The sequence below is a fragment of the Chiloscyllium plagiosum genome, chromosome 36 (assembly GCF_004010195.1).
Source record: "Chiloscyllium plagiosum isolate BGI_BamShark_2017 chromosome 36, ASM401019v2, whole genome shotgun sequence".
Classification (NCBI taxonomy): Eukaryota; Metazoa; Chordata; class Chondrichthyes; order Orectolobiformes; family Hemiscylliidae; genus Chiloscyllium; species Chiloscyllium plagiosum.
In genome coordinates, this window is record NC_057745.1 from 16,429,026 (window position 1) to 16,456,358 (window position 27,333).

The window sequence follows — 27,333 nt, forward strand, 5'->3', positions numbered from 1 at the left end:
TCTCTTCACACTGTAGGGAATCTGTGATCTGCACCAAAGTGACCTCTGGAATGAGATTTAGACCCAAACTATTCTGAGAGTCAAAGGTGAATGAGCCATTATGTGTGACTAGTTTTCAAGGATACTGCTTTTCTTTTCAAGCTGAATAGTTATGGCTACTGGGAAAAATGCATGCCTGATGGCTATGTGCTCTTATAAAAATCAAAATTCAAGTGTCCATTTCCAATTTTAAAAGAAGTTGTACTTCTGAGAATTGTCCCAAATGTTATTTCCCTTCAAAAAACATTATGATGTGGCTCACTGTGAATACTGGAAATCTTTGTCCTGTTGTACATCCCAGTTTTTTTTCTGCCTGTGACTGGAGATCCTTATACAAACATAATCCTTGCAGCACCTCAAGGACTGTTTACGTGAAATTATCTGACTGGCCTCACTTGTAAACAGGACCACAAAGCAGGAGCAAAAATATTACAAAACTTCATTACAAATGTATCCCACAACATAGTGCAGTTATTAAAAGCACTATGTTTCTGCAGTGGGTAAAAAGCTACCAATTGTAAAGGCCAATTCTGGTTGTTTATCTAAAGTCACGTAATTCTTGGCAGAATTTGCTTTCCTGATGAAGGGCTTTTGCCCGAAATGTCGATTTTTCCTGCTTCTCGAATGCTGCCTGACCTGCTGTGCTTTTCCAGCACCACTCTAATCCAGCATCCTCACTTTCGCCTAGAATTTGCTTTCAACCTTGTAGATTGTGTATTTATTTTAAATTCACATGTCAAATGTGGGTGTCGATGGCTGGGCAGCATTTATTGCCTGTCCCTCGTTGTAATAAAACACAATGCTCAGACCTCAATACACCAGTGGCAAGATCTGAAACAAGGCAATACAAATAGCAATCATTGTTGGTTAACAGCAGAATTTAACTTTCATTGTAATAGTAATATTTTATACAACTACCCTTCTACAGAGTATGTTTGGGATAGTTTACTGTGTTGAATGGAAGTGATGCATTGTTTCTAAATGTGTATTAGGCTCTGATAATGGGAGCTGGTCTTGTCAGTGCATTCCAGTGAGTTTGATAAGTACCATCAAAAAATTTGAGGGATATGCTCAGTATTGTGAATAAAAAAATAAATACAAGGTACTGTTCGTATTGGCAGAAAACAAATGTGTTGTCTTGAAATTTTACTGTTGAGTGTAGGGAGTTAAGGGGGAAATTAGTGAAAGATTGATGATGAGGATTTCACACTCCAGTCTATTTCGCTTCATCACTGCAGGAATCTGGGACTTGATTCACTGAAATAAAAGCAAACTACTGCAGTTGTTGGAAAACCTGAAAGAAAAAAAATGAATCTGTAGAGAGAGAAACATGGGTAATTGTTCAGATTAACTACTTTGTCCTCATATTCCCCATCTCAGCAACTGGGATGGCACGGTGGCACAGTGGTTAGCACTGCTGCCTCACAGCGCCAGAGACCCGGGTTCAATTCCCGCCTCGGGCGACTGTCTGTGTGGAGTTTGCACGTTCTCCCCGTGTCTGCGTGGGTTTCCTCCGGGTGCTCCGGTTTCCTCCCACAATCCAAAGATGTGCAGGTAAGGTGAATTGCCCGTAGTGTTAGGTAAGGGGTAAATGTAGGGGAATGGGTGGGTTGCGCTTCAGCGGGTCGGTGTGGACTTGTTGGGCCGAAGGGCCTGTTTCCACACTGTAATGTAATCTAATCTAAAAAAGCAACATGTGTTATACACAGGCCAACGTTCCTCTACTGAACTAGTGAAGAGCAGTAGGAGCTTTTTCTCCCCCACACCTAACTGGGAAACTTCTATCCTCCTTCTTGAAAAATCAAACAGCCTCTGAAATGAATTTAATGCATTTACGTGTAAAATTTGCATTGAGCCATTTAAGAAGCAGCAGTTAGTATCAGTGTTATTTATAAATCTTGAGAAACCAACTCCAGAAGCACAGTAAACCGAAAGGATGATGATAAACTGAAGATTTTGTAGGTAGATATTCACCTCAAAATCATGCTGAAGAAGAGTTCAGAAATGGTTAGTGCCTTGATGGCATGTACCGAGGTAATTAAGGCTTTCGAAGAAGTGGTGTGTATGTTGATTATAACCAGTGCGACTGGAGAATGAAGACTTGGTTGGGCAGATGATCCCGTGTTTGTTGATCTTTCTGGTAAATATCTGTGCATTTAACTCTTTGCTGGTAAAAGTCAATTTACTGCACGTAAGCATGTTTTTCTTGAGCTCTTGGCCATTGACAATTATTTGCCCAGCCACAGCAACGGGCCACACTTTTATTTTTAAAACTGTGGGTAGGGTGAGAATGGAGGACTCTCTCCCTTAGCTGGAATGGGAATTGAATTTTGTGCTGTTTGGTGTTAATCTGATCCACGCTGTAGCTGCCCAAACTAACCTGACACTGCGTGGGTAATCTGAACAAATGGCAATCTTCCACTGAATCTAATGTAAGAAGCACTGACAATTACAGTGGCATTAATGTTGATTCTCCCTTACATGGGCCATTCTGTTTTGCATCTTGAAGGAATTTGACTCATTTTCTTGTGGTTTGATTTGCTTTTCCTCGCCCTGTAAATTGCTGTCTTTCCCCATCTGTCTGCTAACTAGTCGCGTTGTCCCTGTGCTGAGTTGACTCAGCCTATTATTCCTCCTCCCCCTCCCCCCCCCCCCCCCCCACCCGCACTCCGCCCTTGCTTTTTCAAGTGGCAAAGCAGTGATTGCACGAATTAATGAAGCCCCCTGAGAGCTGTAGTCATGTGGAACTGCACCTTTTATTATTTCAGTGAGGGAGCATTTGAAAGTGGAGGTGCAGAGTGCAAGGTTTGTGTTGTACCACAGGTACCAGTCTTGGTGCCAGGTTAGATGAACGTGTAGCCAATGACCTGAGTTATGTCACTAATTGAATATTTGGCTGAGCTTTGAGACTAAGGAGCTCCTGCACATTTGTATTTGTTGACACGTCTTCCAGGACTACGGTAAGAGGCTGGTTTATTTGTTCAGAAATCTGTAGGGACCACAGCTGAGATTACTATTTTCTCATGATGTTGTAAACAGTGATTTTAAAATTCACAGTTGGACTAGCAGCCACCTGTGCACTTTTAATACCTTGGGTTTGTCGTATATCTGGTGTGAACACCAGATTTCATATCTCTTCAAGGAAAGCAACTCGAGAGTGAAACTGCTAACCTACAGCAATACAGAAATCAACATACAACTTTTGACATGAGCGGAAGAAAAGAGAAGATTGTGTTTTAATGTCTGTGACAGACATAAGAATTGCTAAATTGTCCTGTTACTTTTGTTAGAGAATCTGCCTTGCATCAGTGCAAAAGCAGACGTTAGCGAGTTTTGAGAAGATTTGTAGCTCAGGTTGAGGTTCTGGGTGTAGGTTTGCTCGCTGAGCTGGAAGGTTCATTTTCAGAAGTAGCAGAAGTTAACTACAACTCAGAACTACACTCCTAGTTGATGCAGAGTAACAAGCTGTTTAAAATTCCCTTCTTGGAATGTTGTACGAATATATGTTCAAATAATTCAAAATGGGTTTATTTAATCTGGTGGTCAAAATAAGTTGGATAGTAATTTAAAAATTTTGTACATTATAGTGTTTTAACAAGGATTTCTCAGAAGTTAAAATACCATTGACTATCTTTCGATAATAATAGACACAGTACACTTTCCTGCTTTGATCAGAATATATTTTTAATACTAAACTGGAACTGGAGACTTGACCTCTACGTTTCCTCGTCAGGGAATCTAAACAATAGTCCTTTTCTGAATTTCTCTGATTCCAAAACAAATTTTCGCCAGTAATGGGAATCATTATTACCCATTCTATGCTTGTCCTGGAAAAAAAACTGAATTTATTAGTCGATTCAATGGATGCACCTTGTAGCAAATGATGGATGTTGTTAATTAGCGAGTCCTGATCTTTGTTACAACTGCTCTTTCCATATTACATGACCATTAGCTGGAATGAAAATCCACTTCACTATATCCCTGTTTATTCCACATATTTTTAGGCTCATCTAAATTGTAGTCGGACAACATGCAACAACCTAAGTTTTTTGAATTCTAATGCATGATTCCCTAACCTCCATGTCATGTACTAACTTCACCTTTTTACTCAGTGAGCATCAGGCCAGCTGCAGGGAGATGGGAAGCTCAAAAAATGGCTGGCTGCATTTTTCCCCGACTCCTCACATTGTGTTTGATTTCTGAGACTGACTCACCATATCTATTTGAGGACACTCTGCTAAAGGTATTCCTGTCAGGAAAGTGTGGAGAACAATTGAAGCTTCATCACAGGAATATGGTGATCTTGGTGATTGATGGTGCACACCAAAATAATACTGGAAAAGGTGGTGCAGGAATTGTTGGCTTGAGCCAATGTTTACTGTTTGGCCCAATCATGGCTGATCCGCCTGCTGTGTCAAGAGAATGTGGTGCTGGAAAAGCACAGCAGGTCAGGCAGCATTCGAGGAGCAGGAGAATTGACGTTTCAGGCATAAGCCCTTCATCAGGAATGATGCATCTGCATGCTGTGCTGTGTAACTTAATTGCTGAATGCGAGCTAACAGTTAGTTAGCTGTTGTAAATGTCTGGATTCTTCAATACCACGATATCAATGCCAAGTTTTTTATGCTAAGGGAAATAAAATAAACATTACTGCATTAGGTAAAGCACCCTATTGGAGGCAAGCTTGTACCAAATAGTTCCTTGCTTCCTGGCACTTGCTTCTCCAGAGACCACATCGGTGATTGGAAGTTGGCGTGGAGGAGAGAATTTTTGATTGGAGGAGCTACCGCAATCTCCTGGATTGAAGACCTTTGACATCCTTCAGGAGGCAAAGGAGAAGGACCAGAAAGTGAAGCAAGAGGCTGGAAAGGGTGGCTGAGGCTGGAAGGAGGTCCATTGGAGCTGTCTGGGCTGAGAATGTTGGGCCCCTTGCTGAGATCGGGGCCATCAACAGCCACGGGTGAGGTGCCAGAAGATGGAGGGTGGGTGGCTGATGTGGTGACATTTAAGAAGAGCAGTAAGGAAAAGCTAGGGGAGCCACTGTAGGCATGACATCAGTGGTGGGTAAGTTGCTGGAAGGGATTTTGAGGGACAGGGTTTCCATGTATTTGGAAAGGTTCTAGACTAGAGTGGTGCTGGAAAAGAACAGCAGTTCAGACAGCATCCGAGGAGCAGGAAAATTGACATGTCGGGCAAAAGCCCTTCATCAGGAATAGAGGCAGCAGGCTTCCTGCCTCTATTCCTGATGAAGGGCTTTTGCCCGAAATGTCGATTTCCTGCTCCTGGGATGCTGTCTTATCTGCTGTGCTTTTCCAGCACCACTCTAGTCTAGAATCTGGTTTCCAGCATCTGCAGCCCTTGTTTTTGCCTATGTATTTGGGAGGGCAAGGACTCAAAAGGGATAACCAGTATGGCTTTGTGTCTCAATAACTTGATTTGAGTTTTTCTCAGAAGTAACAAAGAGGATTGAGGGCATCCTCTGAATACCAGAATATCCTGGCCTAGTTTCTTATGCTCTGGGAGATGAATAAGCACTGTCTTATCAGCTAGGACTCTATGCTGGAGGTAATCTCATAGCACTTCCTACACTTGCTGCTTCCTTAGAGACCACTTTACAGCTGACCATTCCCAACTCTTGAGGATGAAGAATTTCAAAGATTCATCACCCTTTGAGTGAAGGCTTTCTCCTCACCTCAGCGCTAAATGTCTGAACCTTAGACTATAGCCCATGGTTCTGGGTCTCCAGCAAGGGGAAATAGCCTCTTGTCATATACCCTGTAAAACTGCCTTTGAATTCTCAAAAAGGCTACCTCACGTAAACTACAGGATTTATAGGGCCTTTCCAGTTAATCTTAACTCAGAATAACCCTCTCAGGCCAGAAATCAATCCAGTGGAATTTGTTGCACTTTTTCAAAGGCAAATGTTTTCCTTTGAAGCTGAGGTGACCAAAACAGTACACACTTCTCCAGACGTGGTCTCATGAAAACCCGATATAATTTGCAGGAGTCTGCAATCTTGTACTCCAACCCCTTTGCAATAAATGCTAACATAACTGAAATCTGCAAGATTTTCATGCATCAAGGCAGTTTAGTCCAAGTTAGCAACTTCTCAAAATCTTAAATGGCACATTCTTCTCATGTCTGCGTGGGTTTTCTCCAGGTGCTCTGGTTTCCACCCAGAGTCCAAAGATTTGCAGGTTAGGTGGATTGGCTGTGCTAAATTGCCCAAAGTGTTGACAGATGTGTAGATTAGGTGCATTAGTCAGGGATAAATGTAGAGCAACAGGGTTGGGGAATGGGTCTAGGTGGGTTACTCTTCGAAGGGTCAGTGTGGACTGGTTGGGCCAAGCCTGTTTCCACATTGTAGGAATTCTATGTAGGGATTGTGGAATTCTATGATTTCTGTGCAGCCATGCAACCCATCATGTGTACCTGAGGTCTTGGAATGAGCATTTCAAGTAATGCCTTCCTCCAGCCTGCTCTCTAGAACATAGAACATTACAGCGCAGTGCAGGCCCTTCAGCCCTCGATGTTGCGCCGCCCTGTCATACTAATCTGAAGCCCATCCCACCTACACTATTCCATGTACGTCCAATAACGTCTTCTCAAATAACAGTCTCATTCCCTTTGGAATGCATGGTTTGAACTGCCTCTGTCACCCTGTCAGGCAGTGCACTCCATCCTCAAACTATTTGCTGCCTGAATAAACTTCTACTGTTGCTTTTCCTGCTTTTGCGAATTTCTTTCACCTGTGCCCTCCTATTCATGATCCCCTCACAACTAGGAGTATGTTTGCCAATCTACTCTGTCCAGACCACTCCTGGTTTTGAATTCCTCCATCAGATCTCACTCCAGTGATGAAAAATATTCTGGATTGCACCTCATTTCTCAACATTCAGCTTCATCTGTCAGTTATTTGCCTCTTCCACTCAAAATTATCCTCCTCAAAATGGTGTCAAGCTTCATATCATCTGCAAAATATGAAATTATGCCCTAACATAAATCAGGAAAAGCAAGGATCCCAACACAGACCTCTGGGGGACTCCACCATAAGCATTCTTCTGGTCCAGACAATATCCGTTAACCGTCACTCTGTTTCCTCGCACTCCTCCAAACTGTAGCCATGTTGCTACTGTCCCTTGTACTTCATGGGCTACACTCACAGGTCAGTCCATGTACGTTTTTCAGTCGGTGCTCCCTCAGAGATGAGGATGACTCTATCCCATTCTCAGGGTGAGTCCGTAGGTGGCTGTACAGACTGATGCGTTTACCCCAGGCTCTGTTAGACTTGGGACAGAGGTAGCTGTGGGAAGGGGTGGGTGGGGCATCAGTGTGACCGCTCACTCCTTACGAATTTTCATGTGTCTTCTGCTTTTTCCCAACGACATGGCTGAAGGTGATCGATAGCTTCTTGGATGCTCCTCCTCTACTGTGAATGGTCTTGGGCCAGTGATTCCCAGGCATCTGTGGGAATTCTGCACTTCACCAGGGAGGCTTTGAGTGTTTTCTCTGTCACCTGGAGCTCACTTGCTGTTTTGGAGCTCGGAATAGAACACCTGTTTGGGTGGTCATGTGCACCACATCAACCGCATCATCCTCACCCAGCCTCCCACTGCCCTCATCAAAAAACTACAGCAAGTTAGTTAAAGATGACTTTCCCTCAACAAACCTATGCTAGCTTTCCTTAAGGAATCAATATTTGCTGACATTACTAATAATTGGTCGCCAATTATTGTTCCACACTTCATTTTCAAATTTTTAAAATAAAAATAAAGAATGAGGAAATGTTAAATTTTAATTGTCAACATCTCAAAGTAGTACCAGATATCGTGAGTCTTTGTAATTGCTTTCCTGAAAAGGCAGTGAAAGCAAACCCTTGAGTATTTTTTAAGGCAGTGCCAGGTAGATTCTCGCTAAGTTCAGGGGTGAAAGGTTGTCCGGGCTGGGTGTGAATCTGGTGTCGACCAGATTTAGGGTTACTGTCACATCCGCTCTTATTAATAACAGAGGGGCTGAATGGCCTGCTCTGGCTGCTGCTTCATATGTGAAGCGTACCAGGTTAAGATCTGCTTTTAACGTTTGGATGTATTTAAGGAGCCATTGACCAGGAAATGACAAATACAAAGCATATTTTGAAGCGAATGCAGTTATCCAGAAGTGGTAAGGAATAAGAGCACAAGCGCCCCATATTGTAATCCGAAATCTGAGTTGATTCATTGATGATTTTGAAAAATGTCCCTATTTGCTGTTTTGCCTTCAGTCCGTTTGTGAGTTGGCTTTGTATTTCCGTGCACATGAGCATTACAAATAGCGTGCTTCCTTCCAATTCCTTCTCCTTTTCCAGGAATGTGCTATAAGGTTTTAGGAATTGCTTCAAGGAAATTTTAATTTATTTTAAATGAAATGCACATTTTAAATGCGCAGGAAAATGTAACTGGCTTTGTGCGGAAATAAAACTGAGTTGCTTGATCATAGAAGTTTAAAGATAAAAATCACACCATGATGCAATGTTTATTTGGTAAATCCAAAATACTGCCAACCCTGCTTCTCTTTTGAAACCTAAAATAAGAAGTGTTTGTGTAGTGCACTGCAGATTTATTACTCTTGAGATTCCTCTACAGTTTCAAAAGTGAAAAGCTAAGTTCTTCATTGTCAACAAGATGTCAGTGAAAGGACACCATACACAGTAAACATTAGTTTTCCTGAGTCGCCTGGATTTTTCTTTTTAGCAGTTCAACTTTTAGTTAAGTTTGCTGAACTAATGTTGCAAATTCTGAGCACAAAAATGCAATGATCAAATATCTACAACAAAACCACATAAAGAGGCCAACTCCCTGTCTCGAATTCCTGTTCACAGGCACCATAACAAAGAATAAAAGAAATTTGTGACTTTTCTAAGAAAATACGACTTGGAAGTAAAAATGTTCATGATTAATCATGTGATACTATCAAGACTAACAAGGCAAGCAGGATGTGAGTCTGCTTCCAGATTCTGTTAATCACAAGGAAAGAGGAAGTAAATAGTAGTATGTTGACCAGAGTCATAGTCATAGAGATGTACAGTATGGAAACAGACCCTTCGGTCCAACCCGTCAATGTCGACCAGATATCCCAACCCAATCTAGTCCCACCTAACCTTGGTTTAAATGAGTTTAAAGTACTTCAATTACTATAGGAGAAGTAATTGTTGGGTTTTTTTTTCATAAAATATGTTTCCAGTCCATCTTTGCCCAAAAATCCAAGTGTCTTTTGTCTGTTAGAGTCACAATGTTACTGGGTAAAATAAGACCATTCAGCTCATTCTCTCTGTGTTGCCCTCCTGAGCAGCAATTCACATGTTGTTACTGTCCTGCTCTCGCCAATATAATTGTGTCTTCTCCTTTCCTGCTACTGGTCTACTCGTGTTTAATGTTATAATTTGGCTGTTTACCTGCTTTACTCATCTGTCATTTGTAATGTTCCTGCCCAGTTGTGAATTGGGTGCCTTCCAGGTTCTGAGGTTAATTGAATTTTTGTAGATTGACCACTCTGGATGCCAGTGATTTGGATCTTCTCCCATTGATTACTACTAATGCCAACTATATGTAACCTGGGCAGCAACAGATTAATTGTGGAAAATCCTGTGGAGATCTATTTTCTGCAGTATTTTCTCAAATCTCTCATTGTACTGAAAAATTTTAAAAATGCTTTTGTTGTGGGGCAGCATACTCAACACAACTCCTTGAGCAACCAGCCAACCCTAATGAAATAGAAACATGCCGTTAACTGACTGCTGATGTTCACTTGTGATTATGGAAATAATTCCAGAGGCCGAAGTCCCCTCACCCTTTTATTTATACAGTTTATGACTTGACACTGATCTGAGTTCCCCAGAGCCAGCTCTCCAAGTGATCAGAACCCCTAAAACTGCTGTTTATTTTTTTCTCTCTCTCGAGTGAGCAGAGCCTCTGACACTCGTTTTTTTTATTACCCCCACACTGTCGCCTAACTGCGGTAGTGCTTATTTTTCCCCAGCACCCATGGTGTGTGTGCGCAGGTGTGAGACACAAGATACACAAATCTTTATTCAAATTTCCACCACCAGGAAGAAAGGAAACACCTGAGTGGCCAGTGACAAGCAGTGCCCTTCACATCAAAGGGTAATGCTGTGTGATCAAACAGTGAAGGGGAGGGCAGGGATTAAGTCAAAATAGAGTTGGACGGGGAAATAATGCACTCCACTCCCTGCGGCGCCCACCTCTTCCTGAACAACTCCCGCCTCGGGCAACTGTCTGTGTGGAGTTTGCACATTCTCCCCATGTCTGGGTTTCCTCCCACAGTCCAAAGATGTGCAGGTTAGGTGAATTGGCCATGTTAAATTGCCCGTAGTGTCAGGTGCATTAGTCAGGGATGAATGTAGGGGAATGGATTGCTGTTCGGAGGGTCGGTGTGGACTTGTTGGGTCGAAGAGCCTGTTTCCACACTGTAGTGTAGTGAATCTGTAGTGTAGTGAATCTAACTCCAGGGTGTTGGTGGACACCGAGTGCTCCTTCTCCAGAGACACCCGGGCTCTAATGTAACCGCGGAAGAGGGGCAGGCAGTCGGTCCTAACAACCCCCTCCAAGAACTCCTGTTTATATCTGTCAGCCAGTGCTCTCTGATTGGGGCTGTTAACCTGGTCCAATCAGGGAACTCATATTCTATGAGGTTCACCTGGCTGACCCTGTTACAATCACTATGTCCCTCTCCCTCTAGGTCTGGGGATGTAGGCCTTATTTCTCTTGTAGCCTCTCCTTGCACATTTTCAGCCCGGGTCCAGTTCCTCTGACTTGGCTTCTGGTATGAGTGGCGTATGTCAAACTGTCACCCATTTTTTGCGCCCAGTCCATCTCGGAAGAAAATCATCCTCTTCAGGTGATAAAGTTATTGAGACTATAATATCCACTGTGCCTCTCTCCTATTTTGAGATTTCTTCAATGCTGGGCAGAGCAGGAGAACCCCTGGGTTCTGACAGCCTTTCTGGCTGTTCTGAGGGGCCAGGTAGGTTTTGCTCTTGCCTCATTTGTGAGTTTATTGTTTGTTTAAAATTCCCACAAAGGCAAACTAATCTGCCAGGCTTCACAAATGGATATGACCGGTGCTGCAAACTGGACTGGTTTGATAATTCCTTCACTTTCCAGCCTCCTGATTTCTGCCTCTACTTTTGCCCGTGAGGCAAATGGCTCTGGGCATGCTCTGCAGTATTGTGGAATTGCTTCATGGTCCACATGTAAGGTGGCCTTGGCTCCTTTGATAGTTCCCAAAAAGAAACACCTGATATTTAATTAGGACTTCACTCAGGCAACTATTTTCTAATCGAAAAATGTTGAGCCAATTAAGGTGAATTGTTCTCAACCTATTTCGTCCCATCAGAGTTAGGCCTGAGCCTTTTATGACAATCAGTGATAACTGAGCCAGCTGCTTCTCATACAAGACTGGAACCGTAGTTATACCCTTAATCAGTAAAGATTCTCTGATATAGGTTCTCTGTCTAGCTGAGATCTTGCATGAACTTAAGGGTTGGAGTCCAGAGCGAATTGTTTGGATTAGATTACTTACAGTGTGGAAACAGGTTCTTCAGCCCAACAAGTCTGCACCAACTCTCCGAAGAGCAACCCACCAGACCCATTCCCCTACATTTACCCCTTCACCTAACACTACGGGCAATTTAGCATGGCCAATTCACCTAACTTGCACATTTTTGGACTGTGGGAGGAAACCGGAGCACCCAGAGGAAACCCATGCAGACACGGGGAGAATGTGCAAACTCCACTTTTGTTGAAGACTAGTTCTGTGAGCACTGATATAATCGTGATGATATCGATTGCCATTAGAACCAGGTGTCCGTTTAACCAGACATTTATTTTGATTGGTTCTGATTTTGATGTTGCCAAGCGATTTAACTGTTCCAAACCAAATGTAGGTAGACTTTCCAGGGTGTGCACTCAGCTGGATACCAGACTGAGTTCTGTTATTCAGTTCAAGCTATTGGGACTTTTTTTTTGCTGTCTCGAGTCTACATAGCAGTAACTACAAATAGTTTGCTGGTTCAGATCCTGAAGAAAATGTTAACTGTGTGGCCAAGGCTTTGCTGTGGGCTGACCTAGAGTCCCTCTATTCCAGGTATGTCTTGAGTCAGGCTTTGCAATTGACTACACTCAAAGGGTGTCATCCAAGCTCAGTCAGACTGGTGCAGGTGTCCACTTCCATTACCATACCCTGTAACTCATATACTCCATTTGTTGCATTTTCTAATGACAAGGCCAGTTGTTTGAAGTCCAGTTGGGCTTCAGCTAGTAAGTACTTTTGCATGATCACATCATTATTCCCACATACCAAACAGTCTCTCAGCATCTCATTAAGGGTTAAACCAAAGTCCCATTCCTCTGTCTTAACCTCGTCAAAGCTCCCAATATACCCTGGTTCTCAAATTGCTGATAAAACCGATAACATCTCAGAATTAAAGGAAGCTTGGGGTCATAATATTCTTTGACTAAATCCATCAACTCATAGTTTCTGGTGCTTCAGGAAATGTTAGGCTCCTAATAACTGAAAAAGCTGTGGGTCCACAAGCTGTCAGGAAAACTACTCATTGCTTTTCAACTGCCCCAATGACATTTACCCAGAGAAAGTAACGCATTCTTTCCACATTCTTTGATGCCAGGATCAAATGAGTCAAGCTTCCCAAATAACAGCTTGGTGCCAGAAATGCTTACCCCATCTGAAAGACAACTGTTATGAGTAAACTTCTTCAGGAGCATATTTTTTCTCTTCTCACCACAGATATAACTCCACAGAGGCCGGTATCCCGTCACCAAGTGACCTTTTGTTCATGAGTACATAGTACTTGACACTGGTGGAGTTTCCTCAGAGCCAGCTCTCAGAGTGAACAGAAACTCTGACACTCCTGTTCACATCTTTCAGACAGGGCTCCATGATTGGATCAGGTTAACAGCCCCAATCAGGGAACTCTTATTCTATGAGGTCCACCTGGCTGACCTCATTACAATAACTATAGTTATCTTGACTGCTTTTTCAATAGCATGAAAGAAAAATATGTTATGTATCTAGTTTAAGATTTCATCTTCTCTTACGGTGTTGCTGAGCTGCCTCCTTTAACTGCTGCAGTCTGTGGTAGCGTTGATGACCTCAGTGCTGTTCAATATGGAGTTCCAGAATTTGAACCCTTTTGGAAATCCAAATACACTATATCGATTAGTACCATTTATCTTCCCTGCTAGTTACATCCTCACATCCTGATAACTTTGCCATATATGATTCCTCTTTGTAAATTGTATTGACTTTATCTGATTGTACTATGATTTTGTGAAGACTTCCTTAATAGTAGATTGCAATAACTGATGTCAGACTAGCTTGTTTGTAGTTTCTCGTTTTCTCTTTCTCTCTCTCCTCTCTTGAATAGCAGAATTACATTTGCCACCTTCAAATCTGCTGAGACTATATTAAAATCTTGGGAATATTGAGCAATCATAACCCTTATCATGTAGCTCCCTCCAACATGGAAAGGTAGAAACATAGAAGACAGGAGCAGGAGGAGGCCATGTGACCTGTCCAGCCATTCAATATGATCATAGCCAATCATTACACTACTGTCCGCCCCATATCCCTCAATCCCTTTAGCTGCAAGAGCTATAAATACCTCCTCCTTGAAGATACAATGTTTTGTCCTCCGCCGCTTTCTATGGTAGTGAATTCCATAGGCTCACCACTCTCTGGATGAAGCAATTTCTCCTCATCTGAGTCCTAAAAGATTTACCCATTTTCCTTAAACTATGACCTCTAACTCTGGACTTGCTCAATGGTGGGAACATCCTTCCTGGCAATATCCTGTGGGTGTCATGTTTGTTGTAGACCCTTTAGGTTCAGTAAGACCCCAATCCATGGAGACGTTCTCATTCTGTTGCACTCTAGGTGTTTGACGCAACACTTGGTGTTGAAAGCAGTTACTCTTTCCTCATCTTGGGACTAAGGCTGTAATGAGGTTTGGAGCAACATAAACTTTGCATAGCAGCTCTTGAATGCATTTTGATAATGCTGTCAACTTTTATTTATCTCTAGTGAGAGTTGACTAATGGGATGATATTTGATCAGGCTGAGGTTTGTCATGCTTTTTGTGGACATATCTGGGCAATTTTCCACCCTGTCTTAGAATTATGCTTACAACTGGAACAATTCAGTAAGAGACATGGTTCTTCCAAGTTTTCAGCACTAGAGTTGGGATATTTCTGTTTTATCCAATATGCCCAGCCATTTCATGAGATGTAATGAGAGTCGAATTGGCTGAAGTCTGGCACATGCAATACTGGGCTCCTCAGGTGTAGGCCAAGATGGATCATCCATTCAGCACCGGTGGAAGATGGATGTATATGCTCCACTGCTGTCTTTTGTGTGCTGGGCTCTGTCAATAAAGGAGAGTGTTTGTTGAACCTTTACCTCTTGTTAATAGTTCACTTGACCACCACCATTAATGATTGGACATGTTCAACTGCAGAGCTAGGATCTGATCCATTTGATTTTAGTAACACACATCAAATTTGCCAAGCAGTATTGAGGCCAGTTTGTTCGTGAGTCTGAAAAACGTTATCGTGCAAGTACAACTGGTAATTTGGAGTTTATTGCAGTGGGGGTAGAGTGTAACAGTAGGAAAGAATTGCTACGACTAAGATTTGATGAAACTGTGCACAGATTTGGTCTCCTGACTTAAGGAAGGATGTACTGGCATTGGAAGCAGTTCATTGAAGGTTAACTTGGCTGATTCCTGAGGTGAAGCGTTTGATGTGGAAAAGTCAAGTGGATTGGGCATGCATCCATTTAGGTTTTGAAGAAAGGGAGGTGATCTTGTTGAAATATATAAACTTCTCGGGGGGGGTGAGGGGGTGTTTAACAGGGTAAGCACTGACAACATGTCTCCCCTCATGGGAAAATCCGGAATTTCGTTAAAGAGACACTGCTTAAGTATAAGGGATCTCCAACTTAAGACACAGATGCGGAGGAATTTGAAGTAGGGAAGGTCAGGATGTTGGATCGATTCCAGGCTGAGTTGGACATAACCCTTGACTGCCTTGTCAATCAAAATTACTGGGACAAAAAAAATGGCAATAAGGTCATAATCAGACCAGCCACGATCCTATTGAATGGCAGAGTAGACGTGACGGTCACAATATTTATGACTAAATCAACCAGAAGCTAACTTGCAGAGGGAAGCTTCTGTAAATCGAAAGCTGCCTGTGACGGCCCTTCACAGAGGGAGGGAAAGGCTGGTTTATCAATATGAGTAAAACCGGCAGAAAATGACTGACTTCAAGAATACTTTCATGGTTTGAAGCAGGGCCCAATGTATGGCACAATTTAGTTCGTTTATGTCAAGATGGTATTTCCCCTTTTTAGGTCTATATGTCTATATGATCAAATTGCAAAATGTCCAGAAGGACAGCAGTCAATTTAATTTTAATTGCCACTTAACAACTAACATTTTGTGATATCAAGAGGTGGTGGTATATTTCTGGCTTGTAGGTCCAAAGGCAGCATGATGAAAATAGTGACTCGTTCTGTTTTGAAGTATGATGGCCCGAATATAGTGGCCTCGTTCGACTGATTTTATCAACTGTTGATGAGCTTCAATGAGGTGATGGGGAATGCTTTCAACTAGATAGTGAACTCTAAACCCTTTCCTGTAGAGGAAGTAAACTTGACTTACCCTGTGTTTGTCTAAACAATATGTGCAAATGCTTGTGAGAATCCAGCTTTAGTGCAGCAAGCTTCTTAATTTTAGTTTTGCAACACACAACCGTCAACTTATAAAGGAGAGTAACAGAAGTCATTTTGAAGCGAACCTGGAAAATATGTACCCTGGAGCTTTAGAATTGTGGTGTAATCTCTGGCATGAAACTAGGCCTGTTAGCACATGTTAATAACTAAATGCGCCAGTATTCTGAGTAAGATGCTTATTTGGCCGGGCCCAGTCTCTAAATGTTGTAATTTTTTTAGTGTTTTGCGAATAACTGCACAGTTTGCTTTCCCTACAAGTTGCAATCTTGAAAGAAGCAAAATAACAAAGATGAGTAACCCTGTTTGAAAACTGACACACATTTGAGATGTGCATTATGGTTGACTGACGTGCAGTAACATGCAGTGAGGAGCCTGCTTCAGATAATCGCTACCTCTGCCCTCTAGATATGTCAAACCAAAGAATTCTAACACTCTGTAATGTCCCTAATTTGGTAAAATATATATGATCACAACTTTTAGAAAGTGTGTGAGAGTGGGAGGACCTGGAAATAGTCACATCAACCTAAAACACAAGAGAGAGTTGACACCAGAAAAAGAATAATATGAGGAGAAGAGAAAAATGTCTCAGGGTTACATCACAGGAAAGTTATGAATTGATAAATTGTTCAGCGGCTGCTCTTAAGAATGGTGTTTCAGTTTTACAAAATGGGAATTTCTTTTTTTAATATAGATATTTTTATTGAACATGTTTTTACAAGTTTACAAATAAAAAAACACAAGTACAAACACTAATATACAATTAAATCTCAAATAAATAATAGTCAAAACCTGTCAAACAAAAAGAAGAGATACAGAGAAGAAAAAGACAAAACTTAGCTAACTACTAATCTAACCTAAAACTAACCAGAGTGTATGATCAAATATCTTATGTTACTCAAGGGAAAAAAGAAGGATATCATAGTAATTAAATAGTGAAGTACATGCTCGGAATGAGTTAACATCAAGTCGTAATAAAACCCGTATTCATGCGGGATTCCTCTCCCAAGGGGCCCCGGACCAGCCAAAACCGTTACCTCAACTAGATGAAAGCCCTTGATAGAATGGCCGAAATATCTGTATATTTGTAATTCAAGAAGGGCTGCCATATTTTATAGAATAATTCAGTTTTTTGGTGCACGATATTTGTAAGGAAGTCAAGAGGAATACATTCCATGATTAATCTGTGCCAATTCGGAAGTCCTGTTGGGCCCTTAGCAACCCAGTTTACTAAGATATTTTTCCTTCTAACCTAGCATAGGAGAGGGAGCTGGCTTGTAATATAAATATTTCTATTTTATGCATATTTTGTTTTCTATTTTATAGAAACTAGGTGCAGGAGTAGGCCATTTGGCCCTTTGAACCTGCCCCACCATTCATAATGTTCATGGCTGATAATGAAAGTTCAGTATCCCACTCCCACTTTCTCCCCTCCCCCCTTGATCCCTTTAGCCGCAAGGGCCAAATCCAGCTCCCTCTTGAATCTATCTAATGAACTGGCCCCAACAGTTTCCTGTGTGAGAGAATTCCACAGGTTCCCAACTCCGAGTGAAGAAATTCTTCCTCCTCTCCTGAATGGCTTACCCCTTATTCTTAGACACTGACCCCTAGTTCTGGACTTCTCCAACATCAGGAACATTCTTCCCTCATCCAACCTGTCCAGTCCCATCAGGATTTTATATGTTTCTCTGAGAACCCCCCCTCATTCCCCTAAATTCCAGCCAGTCGATCCAGTCTTTCTTCTTATGTCAGTCCTGCCATCCTGGGAATCAGTCTGATGAACCTTTGCTGGACTCCCTCAATAGCGAGAATGTTCTTCCGCAGATGAGGAGACATAAAATGCACACAATACTCAAGCTGTTGCCTCACCAAGGCCCTGTATAACAGCAGCAAAACATCGTTTCTCCGATATTCAAATCGTCTCACTATGAAGGAGAGCATGCCATTAGCTTTCCTCACTGCCTGCTAACTGCATACCAACCTTCAATAACCGTTCCACCATGACACCCAGGTCTTGTTGCACCTCAGTTTTTCCTAAACTGCGACCATTCAGATTCTAACCTGCCCTCCTGGCTTTGCCACCGAAGTGCATAACCTCATATTTAGATTACGTACAGTATGGAAACAGGCCCTTCGGCCCAACAAGTCCACACTGACCCTCAGAAGAGTAACCCACCCAGACCTGTTCCCAACCCTATATTCACCCTTGCACTATGGGCAATTTAGCATGGCCAATTCACCTGACCTGCATATCTTTGGATTGTGGGAGGAAACCGGAGCACCCGGAGGAAACCCACGCAGACACGGGGAGAACGTGCAAACTCCACACAGACAGTCACCCAAGGCTGGAATTGAACCTGGGTCCCTGGCGCTGTGAGGCAGCAGTGCTAACCACTGAGCCACCGTGCTTTATCCGTATTTATGCTGCATTTGCCAAGTATTTGCCCCATTCAGCCAGCCTGTCCAAGTCACTCTGCAGCCTCTTAGCATCTTTCTCACAGCACATACTGCTGCTGAAGTAGAGTGCAAGGACAGTATATATAGGAAATTCTTCAGTTAGCGCAACAGACACGTATATCTGAGAGGATAGTATGTTGCCTCCGTAGTACAAGGGTCAGGGATGTCACTGGTTGCAGGCCATTTTTCTAAGGGAGGGTGAATAACCAGAGGTCACGGTCCAAGTTGGTACTGAGAACGTAGGTAGGAAGAGACATGTGGTCCTGTAAGTGGATGTAGGGACCTTGGTATAAAGTTAACGAGCAGGACCATCTAAAATAGTATTTCCTGGATTACCTCCATTGTTATGTGCAAGTGGAGACAGAAATAGCAACAGAAGCCAGATGAATGTGTACCTGGAAAGATGGTGCAAATGGACTGCTTTCAAATTCTGGTGCATTAGGATTGGCTCAGGAGAAGATGGCACTTGTACAAGCCAGGACTGAATTCCTTGAGGTGGATTTTGCTAGTGCTGTTTGGGAGAGTTTAACTCAGCAAGGGAGTGGGGACATGGAGGGGAAATTAGAAAGTATACCGCGGAGAGCCAAATAAAATAAGGGTTAGAGAATAGTAAGTTAATAAGTAGAATTGGAGTAAGGAAGGAAGTAATGAAGTCTAAACTAGGGTTACACTGTATCTGAATGCACAGAGTACAGTGATTAAAACTGGGCAGTTCCACACCCCGATTGCTACGTGGGATAATGCTGTTGAGGCAGTAATGGAAGTCTGGCTGAAAAAGGGCATTAGATTAGATTACTTAGTGTGGAAACAGGCCCTTCGGCCCAACAAGTCCACACCCACCCTCCGAAGAGCAAACCACCCAGACCCATTCTTCTACATTTACCCCTTCACCTAACACTGCGGGCAATTTAACATGGCCAATTCGCCTAACCTGCACATTTTTGGACTGTGGGAGGAAACCGGAGCACCCAGAGGAAACCCACGCAGACACTGGGAGAATGTGCAAATTCCACACAGACAGTTGCCTAAGGTGGAATTGAGCCCAGGTCTCTGGTGCTGTGAGGCAGCAGTGCTAACCACTGTGCCTCCATGCTGCATGTCTGGGTGTTAAATATTCCTGGTTACAAGGTACTCAGAAAAGATTGGAAATGGGAGGGGATAGCATTTTGGTTTAAGGAGAGCATTGTGCATTGCAGTACTGAAGAAAGGCTGTTTCAGATGGTTCAAAGACAGCTCTAGCCAAATCAATTCTATGCGTTAAGAAGCTGTAAGTGTATTGCTCAGCATAATCTATAGATCCTGGATTAGTGGTGCTGGAAGAGCACAGCAGTTCAGGCAGCATCCAAGGAGCAGGAAAATCGACGTTTCGGGCAAAAGCCCTTCATCAGGAATACAGCAAGGGCTTTTGCCTGAAACGTCGATTTTCCTGCTCCTTGGATGCTGCCTGAACTGCTGTGCTCTTCCAGCACCACTAATCCAGAATCTGGTTTCCAGCATCTGCAGTCATTGTTTTTATCTAGTAATCTATAGATTATCAACTAGTGGGAAGGATGGAGAGGAACAAATCTGTGAGAAATTGCAGTGAGGTGTAAACATCAAAAAGCAAAGGAGAATGGGCGACTTTAATCATTTGTATATAATGGAGGATACTACTAGTATAAGGGGCAGCTGGAGGAACATATTTCAGGAGCATTTCCTACAGTAGTATCCAGTAAACAATCAGGCATTGCTAGACCTGGTTCTTGGGAATGAAATGGGCCAAGTAAATCAAGAGGTGGGGGGGGTGGTAACATTTAGGGGACAGTGATCTTTGGTTCACAAGGTCTAGGATACCAGTGCAAAATGAGATTTGATCAATCCAGGGTAAGAATAATAAACGGGAGGAAAGTAGACTTCAATGGGGAAAGGAAAAAGTTGGGCCAGATAGACAGGAGCCAAAGGTTGTTGGGGGAAAACACAGCAGCAGAATAATGGACTACTATCACAGAGGAGGTTATTCAGGTACGTCAAAGTATATTCCCTCAAATGAGATAGATAGGATAAATAAATCCAGAGCTCCCTGGATGACAAAAGAGAAAGAAAATAAGTTAAAGAAGAAAAAGTGTGCTTTTGACAGGTCTCAGGTGGTAAAGACAATTGAGAACTAAGTTCAGTGCTGACAGCTCAGAGGAAGAAGAAGAAAAATCAAATAAGGGAGGCAAAGAGGGGTTATGAGAAAAGACTAGCAGCTAACATGCATTGAAATCCCAAAGTCATCCAAAGCGCACAAAGAGGTGGTAAGAGGTGAATAAAGACCAATTAGCGACAAAAAAGGGGGATTTGCACATAAAGGCAAGAGGTATGATTGAGGTGTTAAATTGATACTTTGTCTGTCTTACCTGCTAAGCAGATGCTGCCCAGGTAATGCTGACTGAGGAGGGAACTCAATCACTAGAAGGGTTTAAGCTGTTAGTACTATAAGTTAATAAGATTAATAAAGGCTGGATGAGCTACATTCAGGGATATTGAAGGAAATGAGTTGAAATTATGGAGAGACTGGCAATAATTTAATTTTCTCTAAATTTAGGGGTAGCACCAGAATACGAGAGAATTGCAAACATTATGGCTCCATTCAAAGAAATTTGATGCCAAGTAATTACAGACTTGCCATTTTAACTTCGGTGGTGGGGAAGCTTCTAGAAAAATTTGTTCGGGAGATAATTAATAGTCACATGGAAAAATCTGGGTTAGTTTGGAAGAGTCAGTGTGAATTTGTTAAGAGTAAATCATGTCTGGTCTTTTGAAGAGGTTACCAGAAGAGGTTGATTAATGGCAATGCTGTTGAGGGTGTGTATGAACTTCCAAAAGGTGCTTGATACAAGACCACAGAACAAAATTGTAAGGAAAGTTATTTGTCGTGGAATCAAAGGACAGCAGCAATGTGAATACAAAATTAGCTGAGAGAGGAAATCGAGAGGAATAACTATTGGGTATTTTTCAGGCTGGAAGAACATTTGTAGTGGACTTGGGGACTCTTGATTTTCCTAATATATGTAAATATTTCAGATTTTGGTATGTGGGGAATTTTAAAATTTGCTGACGACACAAAATTTACAAGAATTGTCAAGCGCAAGGAAGACAACACAGGACTTCAAAAAGACATTGACAAGTTGGTTGAGTGGACAGAGGAAGTTCAGTGTAGAGAAGTGTCAGGGGATGCACCATGGTCCAAGGAACATTTTGGGTTGGTATAAAATAAAGGGTATTATTCTAAAAAGTGTGCAAGGGCAAAGAGGGAGTATTTGTACATTAATCAGTGTGTGCAAGACAGGTAGGGAGATCTCTTAGTAAAGCATACAGTATTCTAGGCTTTATTAATAGGGGTATAGAGTACAGAGCAGGAATGTCATGCTAAACCTTTATTGGACACTGATCAGACCTCAGTTTGAGTACACGTTTGTCAGGATGTGAACACATTAGAGAGTATGCAGAAAATGTTTATGGGAATAGTTCCAGTGATGAGAAACTTCAATTATGAGGACAAATTGCAGAGGTTGGGGCTGTTTGCCTTGGAGAGGGGAAGGCTGAGATAAGATCTGATGTAAGTTTTGAAACTCATGAGGGGCCCAGACAGAGCAGGCAGGGAGAAACTGTTCAGAAGGTTCGAGTACTGGAGGCCACCATTTTAAATTGTTATGAAAAAGAAACAAATGCAAGTTGGGATGAATATTTATTGGGGAGTAGTCTGGATTTGGAATGCACTGTCTGGAAATGTGGAGGAGACAGGTTCAACTGAGGCCTTCAAGAAGAATTATTTAAACAGAAGCAACATGCAGATTACCAGACAAGTCAGCAATTCAGTACTGAGTCAAAATGTTCCGAGAAATGGAAAAGACATGATGGACCAAATGGTGGCCTTGTACTTTGTAACAAGTCTGTGATTCCAGAGATAGCAGGACTGACAGATGAGGAGAGATTGATTAGGTCAGGATTGTTTTCACTGGAGTTCAGACGAGTGAGGAGGGATCCCATAGAGACTTATAAAATTCTAACAGGACTAGACAGGATAGATGCAGGGAGGATGTTCCAATGGTGGGTGCGTCCAGAGCCACGGGTCACAGTCTGAAGATTCGGGGTGGGCCATTTGGGATGGCGATGAGACATTTCTTCACCCACAGAGTGGTGAGCCTGTAGAATTCATTACCACAGAAAGTAGTTGATGCCAAAGCATTGAATGTATTCAAGAGGCAGCTGCATATAGCACTTAGGGTGAATGGGGTCAAAGGTTATGGGGAGAAAGCAGGATTAGGTTATTGAATTGGATGATCAGCCATGATCGTAATGAATGGCACAGCAGGTTTGAAGGGCCGAATGGCCTCCTCCTGCTCCTATCTTCTGTGTTTCGATGTTTTGGTTGATTTATCAAGCCAATAGCCTGCTGCTTATGTAGATGTTTAGTGTAAGTGATATTCCAAAAGACCTTCCAGACATTAGTGAGGAAATAAAAACACGGTTAATGAGATGGTGGTTTATCTGTAGGAAAAAAAATGTCCAAGGCATTTCAGTAGAGAATTTCAGAAAATGAAACTTCAAGTGCTATTGAACTGCTGCCTGTGCAAATAAATATGTAATTTGAGTTATAAGTTGCACATTTAACAGATATTTCTGGTTAAGTGAAGGGTTGACTGATTGTTTGCCGAAATATTCTGTTTCTCTGACCTTTACTGGAAATTACGGACAATAGGAAGTGAATCAAGAAGTGAAGAATGGGGAACTTGCAGCAAACATTCATATTGCGATGGGAACTAATTAATCAAGACATCACCTCCATTAATAGTGAATCGTGTCCTTCCTTTGACTGTTTTTGTGGAAAAAAGATGATATGGAGGGACCAGTGTTGGACTGGGGTGAACAAAATTAATCATCACACAACAACAGGTTATAGTCCAACAGGTTTATTTGGAAATCCTTCCTCAGGTAGCTGGTGGGGCAGGGTTATAGGCCACAGAATTTATAGTAAAAGATCAAAGTGTCATGCAACTGATGAGAAGTATTAAGCAAATCTAGATTGTTGTTAAGTCTTTAATCACTTATTTTTGCTCTCTCCCTTTCTTTCTCTCCTCTCTCCTCTTCCTCTGTCTCTCTTTCTCACTCACACACTCTCTCTCTCTCTCTCTCTCGCTCGTGCGCGCACACACACACGCATTTATGGGGTGAATTTGCATTTGCAGATTTATATTGGCAGATACATTCTATTTTGTTCAAAAAGCACACAATCTGCAGGCAGTCAGTCCATGTGACATTTTACAAATTCCTACTTTGGAAATAGAACCAGTCTGACACAAAATTAGAATTCAGACAGACTTTAACCTCACTCCTTTAATGCATTCTCTGAGCTGAGACGTCACTTTTTTGTGTGTATAAAACCTTAAGTTATCTCGGGAGTGTGACTTGAAAGAAGTTCTGGGATTTACATATTAATCACTCAAAACCTGCATCCCCATTCTAGGTGATTAAAAACTTAACAGCAACCTAGATTTGATCAATATTGCACAGTATTGTGTGACACTTAGATCTTGCTACCTGATGAAGGAGCAGTGCTCCGAAAGTTTGTAAATCCAAAGTTTGGACTATAACCGGGTATTGTGTGATCTTTAACTGTGAAAAAGAGAAGCACAGTTATATGAGCACCTTCTTATCAAAATCGTTGTTTCATTGAGTGACCATTAACGACTGCGTGAAATTTCTGGTCAATGGCAATACTGTCTAACACTGCCCAGTTGGGTTTGGAGGGGGAGGTGAGGTAGTAATTAGAGGTTTGTGCGTGTGGGATGACACTTGGATTTGTTAGATCAGGTTTTAGATTCCTGGGTAATTATCAAGGGTGTGGTTATCCATGTGGATGTGGCCCACATCTCAAGCCCAGAGACTGAGACTGTTATACAGGCTGCTGGGAATCATCCATTTGGAAGTTGAAACTTCCTGGACAATTCCCCATAGGTCCATGTGTCGAAACTTTCAGAGAATCCCAACTCCAATTTTTTGTAGTATGTCTGGTTCTCAATGACCTGAGACCAGGCAATTTGTGTCTAAATATCTTTACTGCTATCTATTCACTAGAAATGCGTATTCTTTATTTCTGTTCTACTTGCATCCCTTCTCTTTTTGTTCTCAGTACTTTTGGTTTGTCTGATCTCATCATCAAAAATCACATGACACCAGGTTACTGTCCTGAAGGAGCAGCACTCTGAAAATTTGGGGTTTCAAATAAACCTGTTGGACTGTAACCTGGTGTTGTGTGATTTTTGACTTTGTCCACCCCAGTCCAACACCTCCACGTCATGACCGCATCATGTCTGACCTAATCATTTCTAGAATGTTATTCCATTCTCCCAGTTTCTTCACTCTTGTTGCATCGGTTCTCTGACAATGCCCCTGTGTGTTGATGTTTCTGGTAAAAAAAAAATTTTCATTTTTCTCAACTGGATTCCCCACCGTTACACTTGATTGGCTCTTTAACCCTTGCCCACTTGGCACCAGCTGTTCCTCTCAGAAATGCAGCAAGATTCCACTCATCCTCGGCTTCTCCTCTGCAACGCACCATATTCAACGGATCATTTTCGGCCACATCCACAACGATGCTGCCACCAAACACACCACCTCCTCTCTTCCCCTTGCAGTATTGGTAAGGGATTGAGCTTTCTTTGATGCCCTGGTTTCCTTTTCCTCCTCCTCCAACACCCATCCCCCTTCCAGTGCAAGCCCAGGTGATCAAATGTCAACCTTTTCATTTCAGCCCACACTCTTGCAGGCGAAACAGCAATTTATTTGTATGCATTTGTGTCAAATGCAGATTGGGTGACCACATTAGTGAGCATTCCCATTCAGCCCTCAGGCGTAACCCTGGATTTCTGGTGCTTGTTGTTTTAATACCATGTCCTAATCCTCCCAGCTTTCTGACATCGAATGGTCAAATAAAAATGAGCCAATGGAATTTGATCTGGACAAGTGTGAGGTAGGGCATTTATCTCTCAGTCCCTTTCCACCATCACCATTCTTGATGAAGGGCTTATGCCTGGAGCATCGACTCTCCTGCTCCTCGGATGCCTAGAGTATAAGAGCAGGGACGTAATGCTCAAACCGTGTACAATACCAGTTAAGCCATAGCTAGAGTATTGCATATAATTGTGGGCACCACATTACAGGAAGGATGTGATTGTACATTCTCAAGTACACAGGAGACTTGTAAGAACGGAGAATTTTAGCTCTGTGGAAAGATTCATTAGGTTGACATGTTTTGAACAAAGATTGAGGTGTACAAAGCTGAGGGGCCTAGACCGAGTGGATTGGAAGGATCTATTTCCATTAGATCCTTCCTATTAGAAAGGGAGAAACCAAGGTAATAGTCTTTAAATAATTTTCAGAAGGATTAGCAGGAGTGTTGAGAATTTTTTCATTGAGGTTGGGAGGGTCACGAACACTCTGCCAAGAGGTTTTAAAAACAAAGTTAAGGTACGCTCCTTGAAAAGTTGCAAACTACAGGCCTGAAGACCAAGAGCTGGGAAGTAGGATTAAGCTGGATGGTTATTTGTCAACCAGAATAGAAATGGTGTGCTGAATGGCAGTTTCCTGTACTGTAAATGTTGCTATTTTTCAAAACGGTTATGCCTCTAACACTTTGCAGTTCTGGAGAAAGGTCATTGACCTGAAAACATGTATCTCTTTCTCCACAGATACATAGAAATATAGAAAATAGGAGCACGAGGAGGCCATTCGGCCCTTCAAGCCTGGTGTGCCATTCGTCACGATCATGGCTGATTGTCCAACTCAATAACTCAATCCTGCTTTCTCCCCATAATCCTTGTTCCCATTTGTCCCAAGTGCTGTATCTAGCAGTTTCTTGAATACATTCATGGTTTTATCATCAACTACTTCTTGCGGTAATGAATCCCACAGGCTCACCACTCTTTGGGTGAAGAAATGTCTCCTCATCTCTGTCCCAAATGGTCTACCCTGAATCCTCAGACTGTGACCCCTGGTTCTGGATGCACCCACCATCGGGAACGTCCTCCCTGCATCGATTCTGTCTCATCCTGTTTGAATTGTATAAGTCTCCATACCGCTATTTCCACAATTTTGCATTTTTATTTTACCCAACCAACAACTGCAATATTTTGCATATTGTCTAGCACAACAGAAGATCCATTTATTTGCTACTCATGCAGGATGTCTCTGTGTCGACTAAATGCTTCCTAGATCAACCAAACTTCGAATCAATACGCGTATATTTGGATTCGAGTAGGTAATTAAATTGCCCCAAGTCCCAGAATGAAAGAGGATTCCAAATGCAAGAGTAACCTTAAAGCAGATTTAAATAATTTTGTTTATTTAGTTTTGTATCTCCATCACAATCAGTTTGACTTTTGCAGTGATTCAAATCTGGAAGTGGAACTGACTGAGGTCAGCAATTTGGTGACTTGTGAAAATGAAGTCACCAAAGCTCTCGCTGTGGTTCTGTAAACAGCAGGACAACAGTTAGCCCCCAGGCTTTGGTGAGTGAGTGTAGGTGAGTAAAAGGAGAGAGTAGCTGGAGTACCTGCTTGGGTCATGGGCAGTCATGGTGGATGGTCGGGAGGCTTTTGAGGTGTGGGGTTGGGTGGAGATGGAGGAGGGTGACTGGTAGGGTTAGACAAGGTTTTAAATTGGCTGACATTTCCTGGATAAATCTATTCCATGTCCAGTCCAGAGTTAGAGTCATAGTGTGGAAACAAGCACTCGAACCAGACCCACCCTAACCCCGTAACCCTGCATTTCCCGTAGCTAACCCACCTAGCTTTCATATCCTCGGACATATGGGTAATAAATGTAACCTGCGCATCTTTGGGCTGTGGGAGGAAACTGAAGCACCCAGAGCAAACCCACACATACATGGGCAGTGTGTTCATACAGACAGTCACCTGAGCATGGAATTGAACCCTGGGTCCTTGGTGCCGTGAGGCAGCAGTGCTAACCACTGAGCCACCCTTGAGTTGGAGATGTTCAACATAACATGGA

The 27,333-nt window shown here is 42.4% G+C and overlaps 1 protein-coding gene across 4 annotated transcripts in view; it reads left to right on the forward strand.

Moving 5' to 3' along the window:
• Positions 1–27,333, forward strand: part of atp8b4 (ATPase phospholipid transporting 8B4) — a 246,700-nt gene that overhangs the window by 20,989 nt on the left and 198,378 nt on the right. Inside the window, exon 1 of one of the 4 annotated variants that reach the window (XM_043677406.1) lies at positions 26,323–26,581. The exons of the other annotated variants lie outside the window; for them this stretch is intronic. The gene's annotated coding sequence lies outside the window, so the exon portion shown is untranslated. Of the gene's footprint in view, positions 1–26,322; positions 26,582–27,333 lie in introns of those variants that run through there. 4 annotated transcript variants of the gene reach the window in all.